Source organism: Mycteria americana, chromosome 1, assembly GCF_035582795.1.
Source record: "Mycteria americana isolate JAX WOST 10 ecotype Jacksonville Zoo and Gardens chromosome 1, USCA_MyAme_1.0, whole genome shotgun sequence".
NCBI classification, from domain to species: Eukaryota; Metazoa; Chordata; class Aves; order Ciconiiformes; family Ciconiidae; genus Mycteria; species Mycteria americana.
This window is the reverse complement of record NC_134365.1, coordinates 69,917,003-69,934,708: the sequence shown is the minus strand read 5'-3', so window position 1 is coordinate 69,934,708 and position 17,706 is coordinate 69,917,003. Positions and strand designations below refer to the sequence as shown.

The 17,706-nt window shown below is 41.6% G+C and overlaps 1 protein-coding gene across 50 annotated transcripts in view; it reads right to left on the bottom strand.

Moving 5' to 3' along the window:
- CACNA1C (calcium voltage-gated channel subunit alpha1 C) overlaps positions 1–17,706 on the bottom strand; it is a 495,328-nt gene that overhangs the window by 130,135 nt on the left and 347,487 nt on the right. The window lies entirely within an intron of this gene.

Genomic DNA, 17,706 nt, shown 5'->3' with positions numbered 1-17,706 from the left:
AAAGCAACAATACATTTGATTGCGTTTTATAATATGCTCACTTAGACTCCAATTTTTCCAACACTGTAATTTCTACAGGTATTGAATTACTTCGAAAAATAAGAGTCTAAATCACGCCTTTTACCCACGCTGGTATTTGAGGTCAGAAGGACCTGACGTCACTCCACCACCATTTCACTTTATTGTGTCACCTTGGCCATATGACCAAGCCTTTCTACGTATCTGTTCAGTTTCTCTAAAAGGGGGATTATAATTCTGCACTCACCTTGCCAGTCTCTCTGAGATCTGCAGATGAAACACATTACAATAAGCGCTAAGTACTATAGTTATTACTGATGCTAATGTCTCCCAAGCGGGACTCTGCAGAACTATAAAGCAAACCTAAAGAGCAAAGAAATCCTGTGAATTCTCCAGCTAGGATTTAAGATTTCTTTTTCCATAAAGCACAACAAGAATAAATTGCAATATCCAGGCTGCTTCCTTTAACAGAATGTCCATCAAGTGAATGACACTGTCTCCAGTAAAAACCCTGCTTCCCGTGGTGCCTCTCATGCCCATCATTTAATGAATGAGTCTATGGGCAGCTGTCAATATATTGATCAACTCATATTTTTTTGGTGGAGAGCTCTCATTTTAATTAATATGTGAATATTGCCTAGCTTTCCTCTTCTCTTTGCCTGTTTTGGAAATGCTGTACTCATTCATCTTATTCATTAATTTAAATAAGATATGGATTTCATTCTGCTACATGCATACAGTGTCTTGGGAACAATCAATGAGTATGTTCTTAAATGCAAGCAGCATGCAGAAAGTAAACTGCAGAAGTAAATGGTTAGTTCTCTCTAAATCTCCTGATTTTGTCAGGAAAATATACCAATATGACTGGGGAACTCTTTTGGGTTTTCTGTTTTGAAAAGGAGTTCTGCAATAGGAAAGCTTCTACAAGAGAAGAGGAAAGGAAACTTGAACTATATGTAGGATCTTGGTGGTTACATACCTCCCGAAGTTAGACAGAATGCATCAATAAATCTAGCACAGTAAAAAAAATCCAGAAAAATTGTGAAAATACTTGGAAAATGCTTACCAAAGGCTCAGAGGCCAATGCTCATACAGACAGTATTATAGACACAATATTACATTAAATACATTTAACATACACACTTTGCATAACCTAATTCTGGGTTACGTACAAATGACTGCAATTGCAAGGAGAGAGCTTGATTTACACTTTCACTCAAGGTCAGCCACAGAATCTAGGATAGTAATAAAGAGCCATAACGTGATTGCCAGTTGTATCCACTTCAGTCAAACAGAAAAAAGGCTTTCAGTAAAAAGATCTTTACACCAGTGAACCAGCAGCAGAGATGTTGCAGCTAGTATGTAGTAACAAGGCTTATCATTACAGTAAAACCAAGCTGGGCATTGGACTGCATCAGAGAAGACTGATGCAGTGTAGCACAGTTTACTGAATGGAGCACTAGAAAGTAAGAAAATTGCCAATACTGAGATGGAATATCGTATGGTCAAATGTTTCATCCATAGATAAATTATATATTTTACAATATAAAGTGCAGTGTTTATTTTTTATATAGAAAGACTTGCTTTTACATGTCCTCCTCCCCTTCTGGAGTGTCACCACGTCGACATATACATCCTATGAAGTTGAAGGGACATAGCTTTGGGCTAAGTGATTTTATACCATACAGAAAGAGGAATAGGAGAGATAGCAATATGTATCAATTGTGCAGGCATGTGATTAACAGATCTGTCATTACCACATGCAGGTTACTGCACACCTATGAATGCATTACCTTGCCACTAATTAATCTTCCTGGGACTTACTTTAGTATAACAAACTCCTCAGCTACTTTAAACAGCTGCCATTTTTCTTTTTTTTTTATAGCAATATTGACAGTAATACACAGCGTTCCACAAATATTTGTTCATTTCAGCTGGTGAGTGGAATGCACATTGCACAGAGGACCACATAACAGGCACAGTCAAACTCCTGGCCCTGCCAAGAGATGGCCTTTGCAAGCCTCACACACGTTCTGTTCTGTATTTGAAAAGAAGAACTTAAAATCCTCTTCGCACTTCCCTGCCTGAAGGGCAAAGGTATTCTTTGCATAACCTGTGGTATCTCAAACGTCTTGTAAACACAAGATGTAGGACTCACCCAAAAGCAGACTTTACAGAAACGAGTCAAACCCTCTGCTAAAAAGGGCAAACTGAGCAGTCTCCCTGGGTAACTGGTTGTACTGCTGAGCAAGCATCTAAGTCTGCGAGAAGAGTCCATTCACTGCAGAGTATCTGCCTCCAAGTGCAATGGAAGTAACTCTCCTAATCCCTGTGGCTGAAGAAGGACAGATGGGCTGGGTCACAGGGTGACAGAGCTGCTACTGGAACAGATCTTGAAAGATGTCTCTCTCCTGAATCTGGATCTTCCTATGACATCCTAAACTGGTTTTCTTGTCTGATAAATGACTTGTATTGTTTGCCTCGCTAGGAGCAACAACTAATGTGCCAAAGTGCAAGGCATTTACTTGCCAGGACATGGTTTATAGCATAAGTTTCTGGTGTCAGTCTAATACTTTTTAGGAACCTCTCTGGCTCCCCACAGAATTCTGAAGCAATTCCTTAAAAAAAAAAAAAAAAAAAAAAAGAAAGAACGAAAAAAGGAAAAGTGAAACAATTGAGGATCTGACTCTTTCAACAGTATTTTGTGATGGTGAACAAATCACAACAGCACATTCTGAATAGTTCTGCAAGATTTCTCTCTCATTCTTTATGATTTTTAGCATAGGAAGGTTGGACAAGCAGCAGTGCCATCAAATGCGCCTGAATCTACCCTGCAAAATGATACATGGGCACAACAAGCAGGAGCATCTCACTTGAAAACCACAAAGATTCTATTATTGCAGGCTAGTCTGGCAGGCGCCTTAGAAATGGGGGCATGAGAGCTGCAAACACTGTAGATAATGTGTTGGGAAGTGATACAAACATTGATCATGAACAAAATAACTAACCACAAAGAAAGTGCCCTCAAGACAGTAAAATTGACAACTAAAAGAAAAAATCCCTCCTGCTTTGATTGCTTTTGTCCCTCTAATAATCATGACACTATTCATATTTTTCTCACTAGCATTGTTATTAACGAAAATAACCAGCACATAAGTTTCAAGCACAAATGTCGTTTTAAAGCAGGTCATGTGTTTCCTGAAATTCCTGTGCATGGGGGAACGTCTGCATCTGCCCACCCATACAAATATACACCTGGGTGGTGAATCAGTAACTTTGATGAGGATCTCTACTTCAGCAAAAGCATCTTTGTTCTTTCAGTTCACAGCCCTGTGAATCCATCTTCCCTGCAGAGTCCAGGAGAAGCAAAAGAATTACAGAGGCTAGTTCCAACTCGATCTGCTTAGGTCATCAGAAACTCTCTGGGGAGTGCTGCTCGCTACCTAGATTGCTAAGCTTCAAAGTGACTGAGATGCAGCTCTGGCTGTTTTATGACATTCCTGCCTGTCACGAGCCATTTCAAGGTGGGTGATGCCTGAAAACTCAGTGAGTGGCCTACAGTTTGTGAGCTAGAGCACATAAGAGGATACATCAGGACAGCAGGGAGTGTTTGGATGGTGCAGCGGGTGGGGAGACATGCCCTGGTAGCTCACAATGGAAATCCTTCCCGGAGCTCGCTCACGCAACCCTCCCGCCAGGAACCTTAGGCAGCAATTGTGCCAACGAGAAGGTAGGTCTCTCTGAGGACTATGTCTGGTATAGAAGAAGGAAACTATTCTCCTAGAGGCTGGCCCTTGTTGGCACAAGATCACAAAAAAAGGAAAAGTGAATGTGAGGGAGAAATTGGGCTGTATTATTTCAAAGGACAGGCAGGGCAACTGGGCAGAGGCTGGGCCACAGGTGAAGGGACTGTGGGAAAGAACAAGTGACTGAATATTTTCATCTGAAATACCACTCTGCAAGCTGCAACAGTATTGTATGCTTCCTGCGTCTGGGAAGACCTAATTTACGAGTTACTTGCTTAAAATATGTAAGCATTAATATTATCAAGAAAAGAGAGCAGCAAGGCCCTGTCCATCTGAGCAGTCCCGTTGCACAGGCAGTGCCTGACAAAGATTAATTCGCAGAAAGTGCAGACATTTTCTAATAGTAGTATTCATGTGGGATGTGTGAGAAGGCTTCTGGATGATGCCTTCCTTGATGGTAAACAATCAAGCAATTCAGTTCACTGACTGACAGGTACAGCAACATTCACATCAGATCTAGGTCACTCTGGAGCCAGGGCTGTGTGAAAGTGCTGGACCCCTGTAGTTGCATTCATGGATCACACTGAACAGACTCTATTCAGCTTCATGATCTGAAATGGAAATCACCTCTCCTATTCTGAAATGTGCATAAAATTCTGTTTTGATACCCTAGTCTGCTACATTTCTTCTGTGCCTAGTAAATAAAATGCTTGTGATTTTGTGTGCTGCTCCTGCATGTGGTATTCTTTCAGCCACTTTTGCTAACATAATGACTAGTCTGATACTAGACACTATTATCACAATATCATATGAGTCAGAAGCATGAGACATGCTAGCTGGGCAGGCTGTGTGTTACTGTGCAGCCAGGAGAAAAGCAATGAATCTAAGTTAAAGAGTTTTGCCCTTAAAGTCAGCTTGTCAAACCTGTAATTAAAGCTTTTACACCTCTTGAGTAGGGCATTGAGAATAGGTCAATTACCCCGAGCCAAAGAAACAGGCATTTCATAGGCCTTGAAATAATAGATTCCTAGTTTGCAAATACTTCTAGCATGCAGGAGAATGAGGGACTGATAACAACAGCTTGAGCTAAGCTTAGTGTGGGCAGGTGTTATGCAAGCTTCCCTCACACAGCTGTGTTAAAGCAAGTCATTCGTGACCTGGCATAGCCCTGTTATTCTGCTCGTGGTTCTTCAAACAGCTAGATAATACACTTATATTTGATCTGCACATCTGTGAGGATCCACGCAGCTCTGCCACTGCATTCTTGTTCTGATGTTTAACCCTTCTGCTACTTCAGCTTACTGATTTTACTGTAGTCGGTAACATCCTCATCCTGATCTCCAGTGACCCCTGTGTTACCTATCCTTGGGTCCACTACTAGACCTCTATAGTTTGCACTTAGAGGGACATGTCTGACTGCAGTCCTTCCTCAAGTGGACAGGAGAAGTGAGATGCATCATGCTGTGATTTGTGAACTTTGTAAATGGAAATGAGGATGTGAGCAGCACTACAAGCACCCATGGGCCCTAAAGCTGAATTTGAATTTAGGCCTCAAGCTCTGAAAGACCAATTCTCTAATCTGTTGACTTATCTCTACAACCCTGCTAACTGAAGAGCTGCTGTAATCAGCAGGCAGGCTGAGTGCCACAGCTATTTTCAGTTCGGTTCCCCAGTTGGAAACATTTTCCTTCCCTGACCACCTCTCCAGGCTTGATGTTGTTTATGAGATAGCTGGGATGGAGAGACCTGTTTTTCTTCCCAGGAGCAAATACAACCAGAGATTTTTGTCCTATTAGCAGACTGTACTGGAGTGGATGGGAAGTTTCTCACCCAATAAGCAGAAGTGAGCAGGCACAGAGCGAGAGTGTGACTGCTGCTCCGTCAGAGTCGTGCCTGTACTGGGGTCCTGCTGCAAGCTTCCCAGGCTTCCCACCCAAGCGCTGGGAAGGGCTGGGTGCCATTCACAACTGTCAGTTCTCCTCAGCTGCGCCAGCACTGGTTATCATTTCGGTAATATACATACTAGTTCAGCTGTGTTATGTTGCCCAGACTCCTTGTCTCCGAGCTCTGCCGCAGGAACATCACGGCGTCACAGACGTCCTGTCAGCTACAGCTCATTGCACCACCCCATTGCACTGCCTTCACAACAGCAGGGTCAGCTTTCTAACCCCAGTTGCATTTAAAACAAAATACTATTATCTTTGCCTTCTTGTGTGCTTGCTTGTGAATCCATTTAAGAAAGCGAGGGACTACTCGAGCTACCTTGCAGTCAGCGGCAGGGAAGGTGGAGGATGTGACAGTTTCCCCAGGAGAGCTCTGCTAATGTACCTCCTGCCTCCCTCAGCCTGTCTTGGTCTCTTAGAGGCTTCCCAGTTTGACCCCATCCCACACAGAGCTCTTGGTCTGGCCAAGGAATACGAGGTCTGGACCTCAGTATTTATCTTTCTGCACATGAATCTTCAAGCTATGGTATAAAATACACAAGGGAAGAAAAAGAGATAGGTAGATAGGTCACGATGAATACACACTTAGACCAAGGAGGAAAAAAGCTCATATCAGAACAACTCTGTTACAGTAGGTGCTATCGCATTCTTCTATCTACCAAAACCACTTTTAAGACATTCAGCTTACAAGATCCCTATTGAAGGTTCTAGCTTTACTAAATTTTTCCCACATGTCTTTGGACTAAGCACACTCAGTTGCCTCTTCTGAGGCACTGGATGACATTTTTGACATCCCACCTGGGATATGCCCTTCCAACTATCACACCACGAGAGTATAAGCCCCAGGTGCTATATTTTATCTGACAGTCCACAGTGAAGGTCTTGGGTACCATGAAGTGTCTAAACTAGATGAGTATGTTTAGGCAGCTGAACCCCATCTATACTAGCTTTGGTTCCCTGTAAAAAGGAAGTACATACACGTACTTTTAATTTGTGTATATACAGTGCCAGGCACATGGCTGGCATTACTGTAATACAACTAATTCTCACCCCCAGCAGTTGTTTCTAACTCCAAACACATGCTCCATGTCCCTCAGCTACCATTACTGAACACCACAACCTCTCTCCTGATGGTTCTTTATACCACATTAAAAAATCCTCGGGCTTTCATCTGCTATCAGTCCTGCTCACCAATGCTTTCTTCTCAATGAAGAGACTCTTAAGGCTACATCCACAATAACAACTGATTTTCAAACACTGATCATGGGTCATTCTCGCTGACTTAAGCAAGAACTGCTGAATACTCCACAGTTTTTAAAACCACTTTGTAAGTGCCCTTATAAAGATTTAAGAGCACACGTTAGGCATCTAAAAAAATGGCCTTGCTGTATAAATACTCAGCTTGGGGGTTTGTGGCATTTCTTCCTAAAATTTTCTGTGGCGATCCTGGTACTGAATGCCTTCTATGCCTCTCTAACCATGGGAAATAAAGCACGTTCAATTCATCAGAAGGTATGGCAATGGCAGTTTTCTCACAGACTCTTTCCTCTAATGTCCTTTCTTGAGAAGTGGAATCACAGTGTCAGTGGATAAATCTTGACAACTTCAAGAAGTACTTCCCAACAGGGCAGATGGAGATTAATTTATTTGCACAAAGGTGTCTTCCCCAGCTATATAAACAATGGATTCTCTCTAAAGCCTTACCTTCAAAGATATTTCTCTGTAACATATTAGTACTATAAGAGGATTCCTACATCAACATAAGTCTTTCTTCGAGCAGGCAAAACAGAGGTGTTATCTCACCAGACAGTCTTTGCTAGGGAAATAGCTTTTACAGTAGATAAACTTAATGCCCTATCAACATTAATGTCAGCCTCTATATGCTGCAGCTGGTCACACATCACCGCTCTAGCAGTTCTCAGTGTAACGTTGTTTGCACTCCAGGCTACAAGAGTCAGGGAAGGGAGAAGCCAGAAAAAACTGTAAGTTGAACAACACAAGCCAGATCCTCAGTTGCAAGAGAGCAAGAGTGCGTGTAGATCACCACAAAACTTTTTCAGTCACAGAGGATCTTATAGGACGAGTTTTTTCCCAGATGTAAACTACAGCAGCCTGGGAGCTTATCTAATTTATGTAGCTTTTGATGCCTGCAAGGGAGTAAGAAGAAAAATTGAGCCTGCGGGCAGAAATTAGCACAGTTTTGGATTTTGCTCTCCACACTGCCCTCCCTTCTTCCACGCAAAAGTGGCAGCAGTGGCACAGAGATTTGGTAGATGCTCATTGCAGTGACCCTTTCAGGGTCAGTTAATTATCTCAGAGCTGTCACTATTCACCAGCACTCACTCAAGAAGCTGGCTGCTGGAGTCAGACACATGCCTCAATTTGGCCCACCTTCCTCAAACTGAAGTGTTACTCTGCTCTACTTTCTAGAAATGCTTTTCCCACTTCACCAAACAACATCAGGCCTTCTGATGCTATGTTGGAACAAATTGCTTCAGAATTACAGATTGTAACATTGGCCATAGCTTTGTCCTGAGGCTTCCTGAATACCAGCAACTCTTTTCTTCTTTTGCTCTCCATTCAAACAAGGAAAGGAAACAAATTGTTTTCTCCATACTGTGCTTTGTCATAAAATGCAGGCTTGAGATAAACAGCTTCTACATTGCATTTGGTTAGATGGGATTTACCTACCCAGCAGTAACTATCAGCAGAGAGGGAAGGGGAAGAAAGTTTTCAAACGGTTTCTTGCTTTTTGTTTTATGATCAAAGCTTCCTTTCAGCCAGAAAGAGAGAGAGAGAAACTGGGAAGTTGTGAAATCTACAGAACAATGAACCTAAATGCTGCTTTTTGATAAAAGCTGAGTTGTTAAATTATACTATTAATAAAAAACAAACTTGTTGACTAACTTACACAGAGTGAACCATCTATACATTCAGGGGAACAAGAAAATTGTGTCTATTAAAGTGATTAAGATGATTACGGTGAATTCCCAGAGAAGGAAAATAGTTCAAAACCACCCTGATCAAACTGGTAAATACCTTATGTGGTAGAAACCAAGGTCAAAATTCTGGTCTAGAGGGCAGAGAATGGTGGGAGAGACTCTGGCACTGAGAGGGTGGGTGACGTGAGGAACATCGTTTAGCCTTTCTGTGCTTTTTTCTTTAAATTAGACAAAAGAGCCCAGAACAACATTTCTCCCCTCTTCAAATGTTAACCTGCACACATATTTTAAAGAATCAATGTTGTATGTGAAACATTTCTAATCATAACTTTCTTGAGAAAACTAAGTATTTCCCCTTTTCTCCTCTTGGAAAGGGGGAGGAAGACAAAACAATCAAGGATAAGGCCATAGTGCTTCTTTACTTTTTCACTCACAATAAAGAAAGAAAGCAACATGTGACAAGAGTCAGGAGGGAAGTCTATTCTCAATTTTGTTTTCATTCCAATAGGAAAAAGTCAAATGTCGGTATCATAGTTTTGTTGACATTGATGGAACATGGGGCAAAAGTGGAAGCAGAATCACTCTAAATTATCTTTCTTTTGCTACTTCAGCTACACAGAAAGTTACACAATGAAAGCGACACTTTTAAATGGCAACTACTTTGTCTCACCTACAGTGCTGAATATCATTGCTCTAGGTACTCTGCTACCACAGCTACCTAAATGGTCACTACGAAGCTTCACAAATTCTTTCTCATTCTTTTCTGATATATGTTGTTTTTCCTTTTTAGGATATAAAAGTTTATCTGGGTCCGATCCCACATTTCTTTAAGTACAGTTATGGAAGCAAAATGCTAGTAATGACAGCGGGTCAAATTCATGCCAGATATAACTGCATTTTAGCCAGCGGAATTATGCACTGGGCAAACAGTACTATCTGGACTATTCAGCCCTGTAAGCGATTTCAGATCCCAAATACCTCATGCTCCCCCTTTGGCGGACGACAGTTACACAATATTGAAGTCATGTGTGAGCACAGAGAAGCCTCTGGCACATGAAGACCTCACATTGGGTAACATTTTCAAGTGCTGACACTTGCATGTTTTGTTACTGACCTCAGATGAAACAGAATGGGGCCCAAGTCCTTACCCAGGCAAAATCCCCAGCAACTTCAGTAGGATTTTTGCCTAAGGACTGCAGGAGTGATTCAGCCCAACGTGAGAACTAATGTCCCAGAAGCTTTTTCTAGGCAGCATGCTAATTATAGACTCCAGCTTGACATCTGTAGCACAAACCCATGCAGCATTTTGCAACCTGAGCTTCTCTGTGAAGAAGAGAACCACCACACAACAAAACCAAAGCTGACTTACATTTACAAAGGCCTTTTAGTAAGTATCCTGAAACTGTAGTATTTATATTGAGCAGTGTATGAGCTACTTCAAAAGATGGCAAGGTAGAAAAATGCCACTGGGACTGTTTTCCACAGTACATGCACTCGGCACAGCACATGGCTGGAAGTTGCTGTCACTCCTGTCCAAGCCAACCATGTTTTGGAACCTCTGCAGCTGAGTACATGGAGTTTTTTTTTCCCTAGAAGAAACTGGTGGTGCAGAGAACACCAAAAAGCACTTCTTTTGTCCCTCTGTCTCCAGGTGAAAGAGAAGAAATCTCTCACAGCTACTAATCTCCTTGTGAAACACCTATCATGTGCCCTTGTGAAATGCCTACAATTCTTGGCACTGCAGCTAATCTTTTCCTAGTTACCAGATGATTATTTTCCACATCGGTGGACAATGATAAAAGCAGATGACGTTGTGCTTTTTTCCTCTTTCAATGAGGTTTTGATAGATAATAAATAATTTTACAACACTGGCTTTTATTTCCTTGTATTTATGCATGGAAAGCAAAATGCAACCAGGTTATATGATACCATTCTTAAATCACCAACTAGTGGTGGAGGAACTAAACTGATAAAGGTTTCATTTTCCAGCCTGTGCCTCTTACAGCTTTTGCTTAGATGATCTTAAATCCCATGCGAGCACCCTGTGTTTTTTTAAATTGCTTTTTTACAATAGGCAAAAATCCTCTAAGATATCAAGCAGTACATGCCTGTCAAGGGGTGGTTACCCATGTCCTTCCATGTGTATGTGAAATACATTGGGACAAATTCTGCAGGTGAAACAAGAATAAATCAGGGTGAACTGACTTGCTGTCAACACATAAGTTCAAATGTGTTTCAAGTGTGTTGTGTTAAACAGGAGACAAAAATTAACTCAGTACACCATCTTTGTGCTTGTAGAGTAAGAAGACATGAATTTTAAGGCAGTGATGGTCAAGAATGAGTTTAAAATAGACATCTTGTAAATATGCTCTCTCTCATTTTCCCTTCTGCATCTTCCATGTTAATTCCCTAGCTGTGCATTTCCCATTAAATTTCATCATAGAAAATGGACCAAGAGTTTTTAGGCCACCCTGAAATTTTAGCCTGTAACCAAGTCTTTTAAAATCCTGTTACGTACTTTCTACGTTAGACATTATCCCATAGCACCATGCGATTTTTTCAGGCTGAAAGTAATAAGCTACTTCCTTGTCAGTACGCTAAGCACATGATTTGGAGGCCACAGAGCAAGCCAACATATGAAATGACTAAATGTAAAATTTGAACAAGTTGGTGTTCTTTTATCTTGGTATCCTGATTAGATCTGTACACAAAACTCTCTCTAGCCAACAGCTTCAAACCGCTAACTTTTCCAAAGGGTTGCACAGGATTTAGTGACAACTTTCATTAAAGTCAATGGAAAGTATTTGGTACATAGCCTCACTGAAATCAACGGAATCTACTTATGGTATAAAAGTTGACTTTGCAAAAGGGCGTCAAGTCAACAGGAATTGGATAGATAAATCCTAAAAAGCCTGAACTTTTAGAGAAAGGTGGTCATGCTTTTATCCCTGTTATGTAATAGAGTCAAACTACTATTGGAGCTCTTGGGAATAAAACTCTGTTTGGGTTGAAATTACTGAGGCTTCTATTTCTAGAGTTCTCAAATTCTTCTCTTTTCCTGTTTGAACCATCAGCTCTCCTGTTCTCATTTCTGTCCTGATGTTCAGAAGCACAAAGCATTTCCATGAAAGACACAGATTTTCCAAAAGTTCCAGTGGTCCAAGAGGTCCCAATTTCTTCTAAAAGAAAGAAGAAATTACTTTTACCGCTGAAAACTTCCTCCCTGTCTTAAAATCATTTTCTCCTAGGGAAGACTCTCATAAGCCTGTGATTAAATGCACTCTACTGCCTAGTCATGACTAGTGCTGTTCACAAGTAACACTGGTTGTAGGAGTGAGACAAAATCTGTGGTCCACCAAAAAGTTAGGTTGCAGCCGATTCCCTAGAGGCAGTGAACTCAGATGTTAACAAACATTTCTAAAGGTCACTAAGGCACTACAATAATTGCTCCGAAGGTGAAGATTCAAGACTATTTATTTTTAAATAGCTTAGTTTTTTATGTATTTTAGAACCTGCCTGTATTTCTGTACTTTTTGTCTTCAGTAGGGCACTTTCTATTCCCACTTTAACTGAGGCATAAATCTGTATGTACAGTCAACCCCCCCCCCCACCCTTCATTATTTAATGTACTGTCTGAAGTATTGCTATATGCTTTTGATAGGCAACACATTGATTTGTACTGCTTTTTCTGCTGTGTTACATGAAAACCTGATTATCTACAGCCATCAGTCCCATTACAGTAGAGCCCTGGAATATGATTAGACTTTAAATTTTTGTAGGGTAAGCTACTTGCAAATCAGCTCTTGAATTTACAGTACTACCTTGGATATGACTTAACTAGAAGAATGAGTTGTCTTGAATCACAGAATGCCTTTGTTATCAGATCCCAGGCCAAGCAGTGCGCTGTGTTACTCTTAGGGACTCTGTTGACATTAATGTGGTCATACTCACATTGCAGACGGCAGCACCAAATAGAACTGAAATAGAGGTAAACAGAGGGAGGGCAAAATCTGAGCAAAAACATCAAATTACTTCTCCCTGCCCACTCACAGCTTTTTCCTGACCCCAGTGCAGTTAATGGGAGTTTTGCCAATTAATTTCAATAGGAGGAGAATCTGGGTTGGATTGAGGTTTCCTGCTTCTGCCCACAGCAACACAGATGCATTCCAGACCACTCTCAGGAAGAAAAAAAAAAGGGCAAATTCCCAGTTACTGTGGCAACAGGAGGGACGGTTCTCTTTGCTATCATGTAATTTTGAAATTCAGTAGCTGTTTTGTGCCATGACATGTGTTTCTCTCCTCTGTCAAATTAATGTTTTCTTCCCGTGTGGAAGGCCCATCAGGGAAAGAGCACAGAAGAAAACCATCAACACAAACAGCCCCCAGAAGCCTTTTCACATTTCCCACTTCACATCTGCCATAATGGCAAAATCATGTTTGCAAACAACAAGGAAAAACTGCCTTAAACATGCACTTCCCAGAGAATACATTCAGCCTGCTCTGTGAATGCCCCTCTATGCATGTGAGAGACGACTGGTAATAAACTGCCTCAGAAGAATGCCAAGACCTCTGCTACGGAAAGCATCAGCTAAAGGCTGCACAGATTGTCCGACTCTGGTTGTATTTATCTTTCTTTCTCAGCCTTTCCTCCACTAATGCTCTCGTTGTTGTAGTCCTTGGACTTGTTGACCATTTCATTAAGGGCTGTAAACACCCAATGAGACTTAGGGCAAGGTTTGACAGCTTCAGGAAAGCAGTGGCATATACAAAATATGACTGATGATGCCCTAAGGACTGGCACAGGCAGTCAAACCAAATGAGGATGCAAGTGAATGTCTCTTCCCTTCCACCTTGTGTTCTGTGTTTTACAGGAGGCAGTTCCCACACTGACAGGCAGGCAGCCCTCTCTACAGAGTAAGAAGACAGCAAAACCTGCCTCTGCAGCCAAGGACAGAGAAGAGACTGGAAACATATGTTCTCTGTGTTTGGGATGATTCAGTTTAGGTAGACTACCTGGGTCAGAGCCCAGATGGTGTAAACTGCTGAATCTCAGAGTTTACATTAGCTGAGATTCTAGTTTAACAAGTATATTTTAATTAAACTGCTGAACTCTTCTGATATTCTTTATAAAAAAACCCCCAAACCTCCGAACAACCTCCAAGGGGAACCTGAGGAAACAAAACCTGATGTGACTTCTTTAAATTAATGGTGTGAGTCACTGTCAGAGTTCAGGCAGGGGCCCACAGCTCCTGAGCATCAGTGCAATACAGAATCACAGAATCATAGAATGGTTTGGGTTGGAAGGGACCTTAAAGGTCATCTAGTTCCAACCCCCCTGCCATGGTCAGGAAAACCTTCCACTAGGCTAGGTTGCTCAAAGCCCCATTTGGCCTGGCCTTGAACACTTCCAGGGATGGAGCATCCACAACTTCTCTAGGCAACCTGTTCCAGTGCCTCACCACCCTCATAGTGAAGAATACATAACTGATGCAAAGGCAACCCCTGAAGTTTGTTGAGGTAAAACAACATCTTTGGGAGGTCTGAACTGCCCTGTGCACTTCAGTGAATTGTTATCTGAAAGGCTCAGGGCTGATACCTTAAAAGTCAACACAATTAATTAATTCATCACTGAACAAATTGTGCTGGAAAGGGGCAGTAACACTTTTCTGTGGAGTTCAGGACATTGTACTAGAGATAGAAGGCAGCGAGCTTTGAAGAGCACTTGAGAAAGAAGCACACTGAAGCTGCATATGAGGCATCTGAGCTCCTTCAGCAAGAGCTAAACACAAGAAGACAAGCAAGACATTGAGCCAGCAGCAACGCAGGCTCAGCACAGCTAGTAGGTGGGATTCAAATGTCTTAGGGGCAATCAAGCCAAAGGGATTCCTGAGGGCATTTACAACTGTGCCTGAACTGCTGTGCCATCTGTCCCTTATAGTTGGAGCTTATTTTGTAGATGGTTTTTGGAAGATAATTAATACCATCTTTCTCCATCAGTTTAACCCTACTGGTGATTGACTGCTGGCATGAATGCCAAAACATTAAACACAGTAGATAACACACACAAAAAAAACCCCAAACAAAACACCCTGTCACTTAGTCATGGCACCTTTTCTGTGGTATTATCTTAAGCTGAAGGCATTAAGAAAAGAGCCTGTACTTCTCTGTTTGATTTTGTTACACAGTGTTCATTCAACCCATTTTCTAGGAGATACCTATCAAGCCCCAAGAGCAGTAGAGCTGCGATGTGCCTCAGCTTCAAGAGAGCAGACAGGCCTTGTCAGAGCTGGTTAGTAAAATAGTCTCCAGCACCTGAGCCGGTTGAGATGGTTCTGCAGAAGACATGTTCATAGGCAGTAGGATAGGCAAGATGTGGAATCACATAGGTAGGTACAGTAAGTATACCAGCAGTTTATTCCCATGTGACATACATGACAGATAAGCATGTCACGCAATGAAGTGAGTATGACATCTTAGGAGGGGACACCTGCAAGCTATTTGGCTTTGAAAATACATTCTCACTTGTCATGTGAATAAAGATTGAAATTCAGAAGTATCAAGAAATACAACAGAGCTTAAACAATATGGTACCTGCAATTGTGCAAAAGTAAATACAACAGCCTACTGGGGAATAAAAAAAAGGGCAATTTATGCAATACAAAAGACCAGAACGTAAGCTCCACAACTCTGCTGGGTGGGGGCATGAATCCAGGTATTTTTATTGGCTTCGGCATGGGATGGGGGAGTGTTGCACCTTACCGTCTGTATCCAGAGGCTATTTGCTTCCTCACCAGAGGATGGCAGCACAGAGACCCTTTACTTCCATAAGCAAAAAAGCCTGTGGCAGGAAGAGGGCCAAGGTATAGCACTGGCTAGTACCCCAAAGCTAGAAGATAGATTAATTTAGCATTCATAGTTACAGGCCACAGGTGCTAAGAAGAATACTGCTATCAACAGCCTGCTCTAGATGGGGCACATATGTCAAAAGAACAGGCAAATAAACTTCATGAATTGACCTGTTCGTTTGGTCTCTCCTATTCTCTGGTGCAGAGACTTTTGTTAGCATGACCATTGTCCCTAGTATAGTCCAAAATCAGTCCACAGCCTTCCTTCACATTCTGATCAATTCCTCTCAGCAGAGGCTTAATTCTAGTGTATAGCACTAAGCACTGCAGACGTCTGTTCCCAAGCCTGGTCTGTCATGTAACAAAACCAGATAATGTGACCCAAAGCCACAGTGTCACAGAGAATGATATGCTGTCTACTAGGGACTGGCTGGCAACCACTTCCCTTAGACCTGACACTTGCAATCAATGGCATTGAATCCATGTTGGAAGGGACCTCAAGGATCATCTGGTCCAAACTTTCTTGGCAAAAGCATGGTCTAGACAACATGGCCCAGCACCCTGTCCAGCCAAATCTTAAGTGAGTCCAATGTTGGGGAATCCACCACTTCCATGGGGAGATTATTCCAATGTCTGATTGTTCTCATTGTGAAAAATTTTCCTCTTGTGTCCGATCGGAATGTCCCCAGGAGTAACTCGTACCCCCTACCCTTCATCTTTTCCATGTGACTCCTTGTAAAAAGGGACACTGTATTCATGATTAGTTTGGAAAAGAAATGAGTAACAAGTTACTTTGCTAATAGTATGTAATTCTGTCATTAACAGCCAACTGGGAGAAACTCTAGAGAACCTGCGAGATGTAAGAGGACTAATTTTATAAACCATGTCTTACAAAACTCACCTTATTAAACTGAACAGGAAGAACTGAAAGCAAGGTGAAGATATGTTATCTTTCAGTTCTTAACATCACTACCCATAAAATGAGCTTGTTAACTCAAAGGTGGATTGACACCACCCCACAGCACATGCAATGAATCTACATCTGACATATTCCACAACTCTTTTATCAAAGCAGCATTATATTTGTGTTAATTAAAAAGGAAAAACTTCAGATCTGCTAGTAACTAAGGCAGGTTCTCATCACACTACCTTACCGGTATGGCCACACTTTTCTTTAGCAGGCATGTCCCTAAGAGGATATGTGACAAACACGACCCAATTGCCACTGAAGTCAAGAGAAAGCCTCCTGGTGACTTCAGTGGAGTTGTGTGTCAACCCAGTCCTTGGCCTCCCTACTCAGATGTCATATAAGTATACCAACCAGAAACCATTGCAGTAATGCTTGGTTTTTTTTTTTTTTTTTAAATAGGAAAGTCTGTCAACAAAGAAATTAATTTGGATCACCAGACATCACCTTCCATGTACTATATGCCACAGAGCAGCAAATTTTGGCCATGAATAATAAATTAATTTCTGAGTGATTACTGAGGTTAAAATGTGAAAGTAAGCTATATGCCCTATGAAGCACCAACATAAAAATAAAAATAACCTGATTTGGGGAAAGTCTGAGCAAGTCACAGCAGTGACTCCTGCAAGTCCAGATAACTAAGTATCATGGGTATGACGATATTAATGACCCCACATTTTTTTTCTAAAAGAACTTAAATGTTCTGGCAGCAACAGGGAGTAGTGCTTACTCCCCAGAAGATCGCAAGCATCTGATACAAACCTTGCTTTACTCTGTAGGCACAACTCTCCCATGTCCAATCTTCCTATTACTAGACTATGTTTCTGATTGGATCATCCCATGGATTTTGCTTGTTTGGTAGGAAGGGTGATCTCTAGGGAAATGTTTCATGTCTTCTCTTCCAAAATCAAACTAGGAAAATGCACATTTCTGTAATGAAAGCTAAGAGTATAGCCAGCATCCATTAACAACTGTGTAACTGTCTGAAGGTTCCAACTCTGATATTTCCCAAGTGCATGACCTGCAATGATAATTGCTAGGTGTTTCTGAAGTGTTACACAGCCTGCATTGGTAAAAGAGGTGGAAGGAGAAATTCAACGAAGGCAATGAAATGTAGGGAATCGCTGCTTTCTTCAAGCCCTTTCTTCTTCAGGATTTCTAATAAGAAGAGATAGTTGGTGAATTCTCACTTTGCACAAACATCTTCTCAACTCCACAACAGAAGAGTAAGAGATAATTCCCTTA